We start from the raw sequence: 12,538 nt of genomic DNA, 5'->3' as shown, positions 1-12,538 counted from the left end.
CTTTGGTCAGTTAGGATCACCACTTTAATTTAAAAGGAAGTGAACTGTCAAGAGAAAAAATAATTTCAGCTTTAATTTATTTCATCACATTCCCAGTGGGTCAGAAGTTTACATACACTATATTAATACTTGGTAACATTGACCCATGTTTAAATTGTTTAAGACAAACGTTTCAGGTAGCCTTCCACAAGCTTCCCACAATAAGTTGGGTAAATTTTGACCCATTCCTTCAAACATAGCTGGTGTAACTGAGTCAGTCTGTAGGGCTCCTTGCTCACACGCTTTCTCTGTTCTCCCCACAAATTTTCTATAGGATGGAGGTCAGGGCTTTGTGGTGGCCACTCCATTACATTGACATTGTTGTCTTTAAGCCATTTTGCCACAACTTTGGAAGTATACTTGGGGTCATTGTCCATTTGGAAGACCCATTTGCGACCAAGCTTTAACTTCCTGACTGATGTCTTGAGATGTTGCTTCAATATATCCACAATATATCCACATACTTTTCCTACCTCATGAGGTCATCTATTTTGTGAAGGGCACCAGTCCCTCCTGCAGCAAAGCACCCCCACCACATGATGCTGCCATCCCTGTGAATCACGGTTGGAATGGAGTTCTTTGGCTTGCAAGACTCCCACTTTTTCCTTCAAACATAAACAATGGTCATTATGCCCAAACAGTTCTATTTTTGTTTCATCAGACAAGAGGACACTTCTCCAAAAAGTACAATCTTTGTCTCCATGTGCAATTGCAATCCATAGTCTGTCTTTTTAATGCTGGTGTTGGAGCAGTGGCTTCTTTCTTGCTGAGCGGCCTTTCAGGTTGTGTCGTTTAAGGACTCGTTTTACTGTGTATATAGATACTTTTGTACCCGTTTCCGCCAGCATCTTCACAAGGTCCTTTGCTGTTGTTTCCACTTCCCACAAAAGTAAGTTGCTCTCTAGGAGACAGAACTCATCTCCTTCCTGAGCGGTATGAAGGCTGCGTGGTCCCATGGTGTTTATACTTGCGTACTATTGTTTGTACAGATGAACGTGGTACCTTCAGGCATTTGGAAATTGCTCCCAAGGATGAACCAGACTTGGAGGTCTACAATTTTTTCTGAGGTCTTGGCTGATTGATTTTGATTTCCCCATGAGTTTCAATGTAGGCCTTGAAATACATCCACAGGTACACCTCCAATTGACTCAAGTTATGTAAATTAGCCTATGAGAAGCTTCTAAAGCCATGACATAATTGTCTGGAATTTTCCAAGCTGTTTAAAGGCACAGTCAACTTAGTGAATGTAAACTTCTGACCCACTGGAATTGTGATACAGTGGATAAAAGTGAAATAATCTGTCTGTAAACAATTGTTGGAAAAACTTGTGTCATGCAAAGTCGATGTCTTAACCGACTTGCCAAAACTATAGCTTGTTAACAAGAAACGTGTGGAGTGGTTGAAAAACAAGTTTTAATGACTCCAACCTAAGTGTATGTAAACCTCCGACTTCAACTGTAACTGCATTGACCCTTTTAGCACTAACTCTTGTCTCACATACTCTACTGCTACCATTTATCTATCCTGTTGCCAAGTCACTTTATTCATAGTTATATGTACATCAATTACCTCATACCCCTGCACATCACTCTGTAATTGTACCTAGTGTATATAGCCAAGTTATTGTTACTTATTATGCATTTATTACTTTACGATTATTTAAATTCTCTCTCTGCATTTTTGTGAAGGGTAAGCATTTCAATGGTAGTCTACACCTGTTGTTTACAAAGCATGTGACAAATATACAATTTGATTTGTAAGACCATGTGTTTTCACAGTAGGAATGCAAGGACTGAGTGATAATGCTAACAAATGCTAACAATGTGTCAGTGTTGTTTTGATAAGCCTTCCTTGTGTGGGTGCACATTTGAGGTGTATCCCTTTGGCCCATTCTAGAGCACATGTGTAGTTGTGATCATGCGTGTACTGTATTGATAGCAGTGGGTGTGTGCATAGGAGTCTACACAGCAGCTGCTAGAACTCACTCCTCTAAGTACCCTCTGCTTGTCCGCCCATACAGCTAGCCCAGCTTCTCACCTTACCCCGCGACTGGCAGGAGCCCTTGTCAACCACAACATCTGGCCCGGTAGAGCAAGCAAACCCCACGCCATCCAGGGAACAATGAAGTGGTTTCTGCACACAGCCCTTGATTTCCATTCATCACGCACACACACCTCTGCCCCATTGCCAAAAAGCCCCTTGCAGTCTGCACTACTCTGGGACATGGCCAAGATGAGAAGACCTTAGCCCAGCCAGTCATATCCTGCTATTCTTGGATGCCAGACATGTTTTTCATCCACTCTATCCAACACATACAGTTAGCCGAACGAGCATGTGTCATCAAAAGAGGACACAAATATTAAACACACAAATGTGCTTGAAGAGGCTTGAATTCAACTCAAAAACAAATCAAGAGTGACTTTGTGCTAAACGTAACTCACTGAAAAGCTGTAATTGAAGAAATTTTCTGTGTATTAAAATCTTGCCGAATTTGACCATAAATACAGTCCTTCAAATGCACACACTGTTGCATTCAGGCCTGTGACTTTCCTACTAATTCATTCATTGTTGACTCAAACATGGTGAGCTCTGGTTTCAATGCTGGCCTCTTGATGCTTGTAAAAGTATGTGCATTTCACATTTACACAAATTCCTTCAACAGCATTACATTTCCAAATCTCTCAAAACACCTACACCCAAAGGGTTAGTCTGATTAAAAATGTGATAACCCGCACCAATCCTTTCATCCATAAGGCCCCAACTACTAGCAAAGAAATCCCAGCGAACAGGTGAGGTAAGATTACATTGCCAGATATTGAGTTTGATTAAATAGTTTATCACGTCTATCAAGCACTAACGACCTGGAATGGATAAAGGTATGCCAAGTACCCAATCAAATTGGTCTATTAAACTGTAATAAAAAAATTGTCATGTTTGAAATATTAGCATTCTCCAATTGGCACTTGAAATTACCTCATTTTCAACAGTGACACTCCAATCACAGAGAAAGATTAGAAACACTTCCTTCCGTTTGAATATTCAAGAAAGGTGTTGATGTAACTCAAAACAATATTTTACAACTAATTCGATACATGGGGGCCAACAGGCTAATATATCATTTTTGTTGTAGAAAACGAAAAAGACGGCCAAAATTAAGATGACAAACTATAGTCTCAGTCAAAGTGAGAAATACAGCATGTCCTCATATCAGCCAATATGCTGTAAGTAATTTGAAGAAAGCAGAGTTGGACAGACTTGCACTCTTGAGCCATTTTTTTATAGCCTACCTTTTAGGAGTCAGATTTTTCAACTGGAGAAATATGGGTGATCAATATTTATTTCTAGGCAATGTAGTAAACTATAGTCTAATCTATTTAAGAAGTACATTTCCTTGGAAAGATATCCGCCCCGTGCTTCTCCGCCCAGTCGTAGGCTATAGCCTACTCTATTTAATTGAGACCACAAGTGCACCCGATCTCGCAGGTATGGCTACTGAACTTAAAGCAGAAAAAAAACAGCGAGACTTGCATAGGCCTATAGGATATAGCCTAACTTTTAGGAGGACGACTTGCAGGCAGAGACTAAATGGGTCATCTAAACACTTGCTCACCATAGCCTAACCTGTGCGCGTTGTGCCTTTTCAATCATATTTACATTTTTTAATTGCACTTCGGCTCACGTTGGTTGAGCGCCCTCCACTTCTTTCCATTATCAACATATATTTACAGACACTGTAGTAAAACTACAGTCTAATCATATTAAAAGTTAATGTCATTCAAATGAACTGCCACGTGATTCTCCACCCATGGAGGCAGCCTACTCTATTTCAATGAAACTACACATACAGGATCATTTGAACTATGAACTAGAGACTGAAAAACAGCTTCCATCAACACCATCAGACTGCTTGACAGCAGTCACTAACTCAGAGGCTGCTGCCTACATTGAGAGCCAATCACTGGCCACTTTAATAAATAGATCACTAGTCACTTTACACAATGCACTCTAAATAATGGCACTTTAATAATGTTTACATATCTTACATTACTCATATGAAAAAAAAAATTGATGCCACTGAAGTTGAAGCATCTAATTCTGTGTGAATAATGCGAAAAATGTGCTTTCAAAACAATAGGTAGGCTAACGCATACAAAAGCAGAAAGAGGATGAACTGTGGGACAACAAAAATATTTTAATCTTAAAGACGTCTGCCTGAACACCTGCTCCTGCCCCCACATAATGAAAAATGCTGACTGCGCAGTAATGATCTCCGTTGGGACCTGTAGTTCCCGGAGGCATCTTGCGGGAATGCAGCCCTCTTGTGTACTGACTGTGCACTACACTACACTCATGTCTTAGCAATATCAGATGGTGACAGGGGTCCCAGTAGATTCAGACAGCCAGGGAAGACCATTCTACAGAGCTCAGGTGAATTTATAAGTATATGAACAATATCAGTGAACGATACAAAGTTCCATCTTGAAATGGGTTGAACAACAGTAGCTACAGGACAGCATGTTAAGCATAAAGTTAGTCTGGGAATAATGGGCATTTCAATTATTGAACCATATATTATACAAGAATAAAATCAAAAATGTATAAATTAACATCATTCCAGAGGTGAGACCAAGTCATTGTTTTACAACTACCTAGCCAGTTGTAGCTCAATCTTGACTGCAATAATCACGTTCCCACACTGACTGTGGAGGCTCATTTATTTAATGTTACGTTAGCCTACATGCTACACTAGTAACGTTATAAATTATATATAGCTGTCGGCTACATTAGCTATGACTTACCGTTCTTTGTGCAGCCTTCTAATTTTCGCCCCGCATCGGTATTTTTGGGCGCAGATTTTTTATACCTATATTTAACTCGGCAAGTCAGTTAAGAACACATTCCTATTTTCAATGACGGCCTAGGAACGGTGGGTTAACTGCCTTGTCCAGGGGCAGAACGACAAATGTTCACCTTGTCAGCTCTGGGGATTCAATCTTGCAACCTTACAGTTAACTAGTTCAACGCTATAATCACCTGCCTCTCGTTGTACTCCACAAGAAGACTGCCTGTTACGCGAATGCAGTAGAAGCAAAAGGTAAGTTGCTAGCTAGAATTAAACTTCTTATAAAAAAACAATCATAATCACTAGTTATAACTACACATGGTTGATGATATTACTAGTTTAACTAGCGTGTCCTGCGTTGCCTATAATCGATGCAACGCTGGGGGATGATTTAACAAAAGCGCATTTGCGAAAAAAGCACAATCGTTGGACGACTGTACCTAACCATAAACACCAATGCCCTTCTTAAAATCAATACACAGAAGTATATATTTTTAAACCTGCATATTTAGCTTAAAGAAATCCAGGTTAGCAGGCAATATTAACCAGGTGAAATTGTGTCACTTTTCTTGCGTTCATTGCACGCAGAGTCAAGGTATATGCAACAGTTTGTCAGTCAGTTTGTCAGTCAGCCTTGCTCATTGCGAACTAACTTGCCATAATTATGACATAACATTGAAGGTTGTGCAATGTAACAAGAATATTTAGACTTTGGGATGCGACCCGTTAGATAAATACGGAACCGTTCGGTATTTTACTGAAATAAAACATTTTGTTTTCGAAATGATAGTTTCCGGATTCGACCATATTAATGACCAAAGGCTCATATTTCTGTGTGTTATTATGTTATAACTAAGTCTATGATTGATAGAGCAGTCTGACTGAGCGATGGTAGGCAGCAGCAGGCTCGTAAGCATTCATTCAAACAGCACTTTTGTGCGTTTTGCCAGCAGCTCTTCGCAAGCACAGCGCTGTTTATGACTTCAAGCCTATTAGCCTAATGGCTGGTGTAACCGATTTGAAATGGCTAGCTAGTTAGCGGGGTGTGCGCTAATAGCATTTCAAACATCACTCGCTCTGAGACTTGGAGTACCTTAAACCTCTTACCTTGGAATATTGAAGTCTCATGTTAAAAGGAACCACCAACTTTCATATGTTATCATGTACTGAGCAAGGAACTTAAACATTAGCTTTTTTACATGGCACATGATACACTTAGCTGAATTGATTTTTATTGATGTATTATATTAAGTTAAAATAAGTGTTCATTCAGTACTGTTGCAATTGTTCTTATTACAAATAAATGTATTTTCATTTATGTGTAAAAAAAATGTTTTTACAAATTATGAAAAAAATTGTTGATTAATCGGTATCGGCTTTTTTTGGTCCTCCAATAATCGGTATCGGCGTTGAAAAATCATAATCAGTCGACCTCTAGTGTGGATGCCTTATATGGAACACAGTACGGCTAAAGGAACCTGTATTAAAAACATGCCCATTTAGGCAATCCCTAGCTGCTGGGCTATTCAGTCCTGGGCCTGGGGGTTTGTCGTCCTGTGGGTTGTCACTCTGGCCTTGACCTAACACCCAAAACCAATAATCTTTAACTAAGATTCTAAAGCTGAGTGGGGTGTGTTGGGTTGAGGGGCAGGACGGGGCTACCCAAATATTGTGTGCAAGTAAAGAGCTCCACAGTACTATTAGGCCTCTGAGTTGAATTATATGGAGGATTTGCAGTTTGTGTGTTAATGTATATTTTCAGTGTAGGTGTATTGGTTCCCAAACCTTTCCCTTGTGAATACAACTGTTTTAAGGTGGAAACTGGGAAAGAAGTTGTGTTGGGAGAGAGTTGAGTTTTGAATGGACTGTTCGGGGGGGGGGGGGATGTCTTGATGAAGAAAAGAAATACAAAGACCTGATTGTCAAGAGTTGTTCATTTGTTAGGCTATTGGTTACAGGTGCAACACAATATTATTGAATTACCTTTGATCGAGATCTGTCTTACCACTTAAACATATTCAATAATGACATCTTACCTAGCTTGATGTCTGTAGGCATTTTTCCTTACTTTTTGTTCTAAATAGAGACAGCATATTAGATGGTGTAAAAACGCAGGAAATAAGCTTTAGATGGTAACGTAAACGTGTTTAAAGTAAGACATCACATTGCATCCATTTACACATTATGGGGAGGTTTTCTTGGACTAAAAAGCAAGAGGACTGGAAAATCTCCAGCCAAAATTAATTATAGTCCTTGAAACCATTCCTTAACCCTACTTTTGAAGCTATACATGGTTTATGTTCCTATTATAAACAATGGAGTAATGCAACCTTATATTTTAGGTTATGGCAGTGCAAGATAGGTGCGCTATACTCCAGACAATAAGTTACAGTATTTAAAAAGAGTCAATATAACAAGTCTCATGAGCTTAGTTCAATTGCCTTAATAATAAACGTGTATGCAGTCTAAATGTGAATACAATTGTGTGCCTTGTTGGTTAAGCCACAGAAAGACAGCGACCTTCCCACTAGCCATGATTGGCTGAGACGAGTGGGCTGGACATGCTGAGAGAGGAGTTCGGATTGGTCTGCCATAGAGGGCTTCTGTCCATTTGAGTTGGTCTGTCTGTTGGTAATCCTTTCGAACGTAGCTTTTTTTAAACGCATTGTGTAGTGGAGCTGCGTAAGTGTTGCTCTCCATTTTCTGGAGGATCAAGTTTTGAAATAAGTGGAATTAGAGTATGATAGCTAAAGAGAGGGACATGTCTCCGGATTACATCTTCAAATTAAGGGCAAGTATGCAATCAGTGACAGGGAGACGCATCCAACATGCATGATGATGTATACAGGTAAGATAATGTAGCTAGCTAATGCTAGACTTTCCGATATTACATGTTTCTAATTTTGACAAAGTGGTTTCATTTCAAGCTAAAGTGTACTTTTGCGAGCTAGCTAAAGTAAACTGGCTGGCTCCCGAGCTGATATTATTCGTATCCCAGAACCATTTGTTTTTCTAATTAGAGCCTAATGTTAGCTAGCTAACATTGAACCTGGTTAGTTAGCTTCCAGAATATGACTGCAGGGTAGTAATGACATGATTTGGCACTGTGTTCATTGTTGTTTAACTAGCTGGCTCGTTAGCTAACGGTACGTGTGTGATCTTACACGTTGTTTGCCTAGCTAGGTTCATTGTTTACCTAGCTAGCTACATGTCTTAAGCTAAAGTGTACAACACCCATTGAATATGGCCAGTGTCAGTAAACGCCTGCAAAAAAGCGTAATGAAATTGTTGCCAGCAGAGCTGGTTAGGCTGTTTTCCTGTTATCCATAGGTAACAAATCAGCCATAGAGGCAGAATTACTTTAACATTATTCCTAAGAAATGCAGTGCATGATATACCATTTTGTAGCTGAGCCTCTACTTTTATCCAATGTAAAAAAACACAATTCCACATTTTACTACATAAGGCCCGAATCCAGGTGGTGAGTCACATATATCAAGATTAGGAACATTGAACAGCTTCCCAGATTGCATGCGTCCTACCTGAAAACATGTTTTTACATTACCAAGTACTTAAACTTTTGATATAGGGGGCGCTCTTTTAATTTTTGGATAAAAAAAAAAACGTTCCCGTTTTAAACAAGATATTTTGTCACGAAACGATGCTCGACAATGCATATAAATTGACAGCTTTGGAAAGAAAACACTGATGTTTCCAAAACTGAAAAGATATTGTCTGTGAGTGCCACAGAACTAATGCTACAGGCGAAACCAAGATGAAATTTCATACAGGAAGTGCCCCAGATTTTGAATGCGCTGTGTTCCAATGTCTCCTTATACGGCTGTGAATGCGCCAGGAATGAGCCTACACTTTCTGTCGTTTCCCCAAGGTGTCTGCAGCATTGTGACGTATTTGTAGGCATATCATTGGAAGATTGACCATAAGAGACTACATTTACCAGGTGCCCGCTTGGTGTCCTCCGTCGAAATTATTGCGTAATCTCCAGCTGCGTGCATGTTTCCATTTTCTTCAGAGGAGAAACACAACTGCCACGAATGATTTATCATCGAATAGATATGTGAAAAACACCTTGAGGATTGATTCTAAACAACGTTGGCCATGTTTGTCGATATTATGGAGTTAATGTGGAAAAAAGTTTGGCGTTGTAATGACTGAATTTTCGGGGGGGGTTTCTTAGCCAAACGTGAACAAAACGGAGCGATTTCTCCTACACAAATAATCTTTTTTGAAAAACTGAACATTTGCTATCTAACAGAGTCTCCTCATTGAAAACATCTGAAGTTCTTCAAAGGTAAATGATTTTATTTGAATGCTTTTCTTGTTTTTGTGAAAATGTTGCCTGCTGAATGCTAAGCTTAATGCTATGCTAGCTATCAATACTCTTACACAAATGCTTGTGTAGCTATGGTTGAAAAGCATATTTTGAAAATCTGAGATGACAGTGTTGTTAACAAAAGGCTAAGCGTGTGAGCCAATATATTTATTTAATTTGCGATTTATTGAATAGTTAACGTTGCGTTATGCTAATGAGCTTGAGGCTATGATTACGCTCCCGGATACGGGATTGCTCGACGCAAGAAGTTAATGGGGTAAACCTACTCTAAGAGTATGTATTATGCTCTTAGAAGGTTTGGATCATAATAATCAACCCATCCAATGTGAGTACATCTGTTGTTGAAGTACAGTACATCAATAAAAGCTACAGTACTTAGTTTTTGGATTTATGGTATTTTTCAGCTTCAGACAAAAGCTAATCTTTAACTTAAAATGTATACTAAACCAAAATACAAAGCAACATGTCAAGTGTTGGTTTCATGAGCTGAAATAAAAGATCCCATAAATTTGCCATACGCACAAAGCTAATTTCTTTCAAATTGTTGCACAAATTTGTTTACATCTGTTACATGCTGACCAGACCGGACACATTGGTGCGCGAGCCTCACAAAATAAATGTAGAAATCCATGTTATTCAATTATTGCACCCACACTGCTTGCGAGCGTCTAGGACACCAAGGGCTAAAATAGAAGCCATTCCTATTTCTGACGCAGATCGCACTGAAAGTCCTGCCTCTCCCATCTCCTCATTGGTTTATAAAAGCAGGTACCCACGTGCCATCTCCTCATTGGTTAAACCCACGTGGGTGATTGAAAGACTAAAATGTTTTGCCGGTTGTCGTGGTAAGTGTAGATGCCAATCACCATATAAGTTCAAAGATGAAAAAGCCTGGAATGAGGAGAGATGACTAGAAATGATTTGGTTGGCCATTTTATGTGTGGATTAATTGTCCGAGTAGAAGACCTTGTGCATTTCAGGTAAAACAACTCAATGTTTATATCCCAGGACAAATTAGCTAGCAACAGCAAGCTAGCTAAATAGATCAAATTAGCTATCAAGTGCAAGCTAAGTAGCTAAATTGCCATACAAGTTTAATGCTTTTCGACCTCTCCCCAAATTAATGTCATTGGTTCAGAGTTTGTTTTGACATTTTAACCTGCGTGTCATGATCGCGTTTGGTGTGGGGGTGACAAAATAATGTATGCACGATAGCGCACGCGTGCAGCCGGTTTGGGTTCCGTGTTAGTAAGCATTTCTCCTTTGCCAAGACAATCTCCCTGCTAGGTGTGGCATATCAAGAAACTGATTAAACAGCATGATCATTACACAGGTGAACTGTGTGCTGGGGCCAATAAACTGTGCAGTCGTCACAACACAATGCAACAGATGTTTCAAGTTGAGGAAGTGTGTAATTGCCATGCTGACTGCAGGAATGTCCACCAGAGCAGTTGCCAGAGAATGTAATGTTAATTTCTCTATCATAAGCCGCTGCACGACAAAAGCATGCCTTTAGATTCGAAGCTGGAGCACAGTTTTATTCTTTACAAGGGAGACATTTTGACAAATTGGTTGTGTAAAACACACCCGAAATGTTTCACAAGCCTAATTGTACAGCAAGATTTAAGAAAAGGTATGGATAGACCGCTGACCAGATTATGATACTGTATTTTCCACAGAAATGTTGAGGTCAGACAGTGCCCTCCATCTGTAGCGACGGGAATGACAAAAGTCATCGCAGTTTAGCCCACTGAACATACACAGCAATATAATTGTAGTCAAAAAACAGAAAACATACGCCGATTAAATTAAACTGGCCTGCACAATCACAATGTATAGTAGCCCAACAATGGACATGGACAGATAAAGCCTGATGTCATTTTTAGCAAAAATTGTCTTCCAAAACCATTTGCTAAACCATCCCAGCTGAAGCACATAACGCCAGCTATGCATGTTCGTGAGCAAAACGACATTAAGCATTTAACGATTTACCTTCCAGCTGGTGTTCCCATACAGTATTTTGGTAGGTAATGGTGGTGCTTTTCGATTAGGCTAAATACATAGCCTACGAATTGCCCTTTGATGTGTGTTATCGTGAAACAAATGTTTTACACTGCAGATAAACTGCTCCACAGAAAGCAATGATCTCTCATAATATTTTTATTGGCCAAATTTGCATATCTAGGTTTCATAGTAGCCATCATGAGTGGAAGTATTTAATAGATTAGATACCTGAAACCGCATATACTATAGCCACATACAATTAAATTATGCAACTTACATTTGGATACACGCACAAAACATTGATCTACAAAGTATCAGTGCCATGACATGTCCAATAGACCTCCACTTCGCTATTTAGTAAAATTGTGGTAGATGTGCCAGATCTTCTCTGGCACTGGCCATTGAATCTATGAAAACCAAAAGGGGAGAGCGCTCCAAATTATCCTTACCATTATCAGCAAATAAAACATACATTTGTGACTTACCGACTGGTTTCATTTCAGGGAAACGTGTCGTTCGATAATAATCCCTTGAAGTTGTAACCATCAAAAGATACAAGCACACAGACAGGTTAAAGCCAATGAAGAACGATGCCTACTTGGTAGGTTTAAGTCGCCTCCCTCGCTCTCCCGCAGACCGTTCATCCGCACGCTACACTCACAGCGAATGTGACCGGTTTGTGTAAACGAGCAGAGAAGTAGAAATCAGTCCAAACATGACCATCATCCCTCCTACTCACACCCTCTTAAAGGTACCGCTCTTGTATACTATTATTACACAGCTGATGCCCTGTAAACAGTGTTACTGTTTGGGTGGGATACTACCACTGACCGCGTGTGTGTGTGGTAGTAGTCAAACGTAATTGGGTTGGGCTGCATATAACCGATAACAGTTTGTTGATAGTTGTTCAAATGTCCATCTATTATGTATTGATAAAGTGTAACATTTTGTCTATCCCTGTCTATATGTTGGTGTGACCTGCAGTTACAGTTACATTCAAATATCATCCTGTGGTCGTCTATAAGGCTATGATTAAATTATAGGCCTATGCGCATTCACCAAGCGTTCACCAATTATTGTCCGTTTTTGTTTGTCAACAGTTCAACTCAAGTCAACTATTTTCGAATTGGCTGCATACAGCACAAAGGCAGACATAGTGTGCGTTTTTTCATGCAGTCATCTCTGTTAAAAACCATGTGGCAAAATCTCTATCCGTTGCCACACTGAACATTACAGGGCATTGCAGAGTCACAGTGAATAAGGATTTGTTAAACACTATTAAGACAAGGTACCATGCC

At 39.6% G+C, this 12,538-nt stretch overlaps 1 protein-coding gene across 1 annotated transcript in view; it reads right to left on the bottom strand.

Moving 5' to 3' along the window:
* daam2 (dishevelled associated activator of morphogenesis 2) overlaps positions 1-11,917 on the bottom strand; it is a 223,168-nt gene extending 211,251 nt beyond the window's left edge. Inside the window, 1 exon segment of the mRNA XM_064925631.1 lies at positions 11,726-11,917. The gene's annotated coding sequence lies outside the window, so the exon portion shown is untranslated.
* Positions 11,918-12,538: the final 621 nt, after the last annotated feature.

This window comes from Oncorhynchus masou, chromosome 2, assembly GCF_036934945.1.
Source record: "Oncorhynchus masou masou isolate Uvic2021 chromosome 2, UVic_Omas_1.1, whole genome shotgun sequence".
Classification (NCBI taxonomy): Eukaryota; Metazoa; Chordata; class Actinopteri; order Salmoniformes; family Salmonidae; genus Oncorhynchus; species Oncorhynchus masou.
This window is presented reverse-complemented; position numbering and strand designations above follow the sequence as displayed.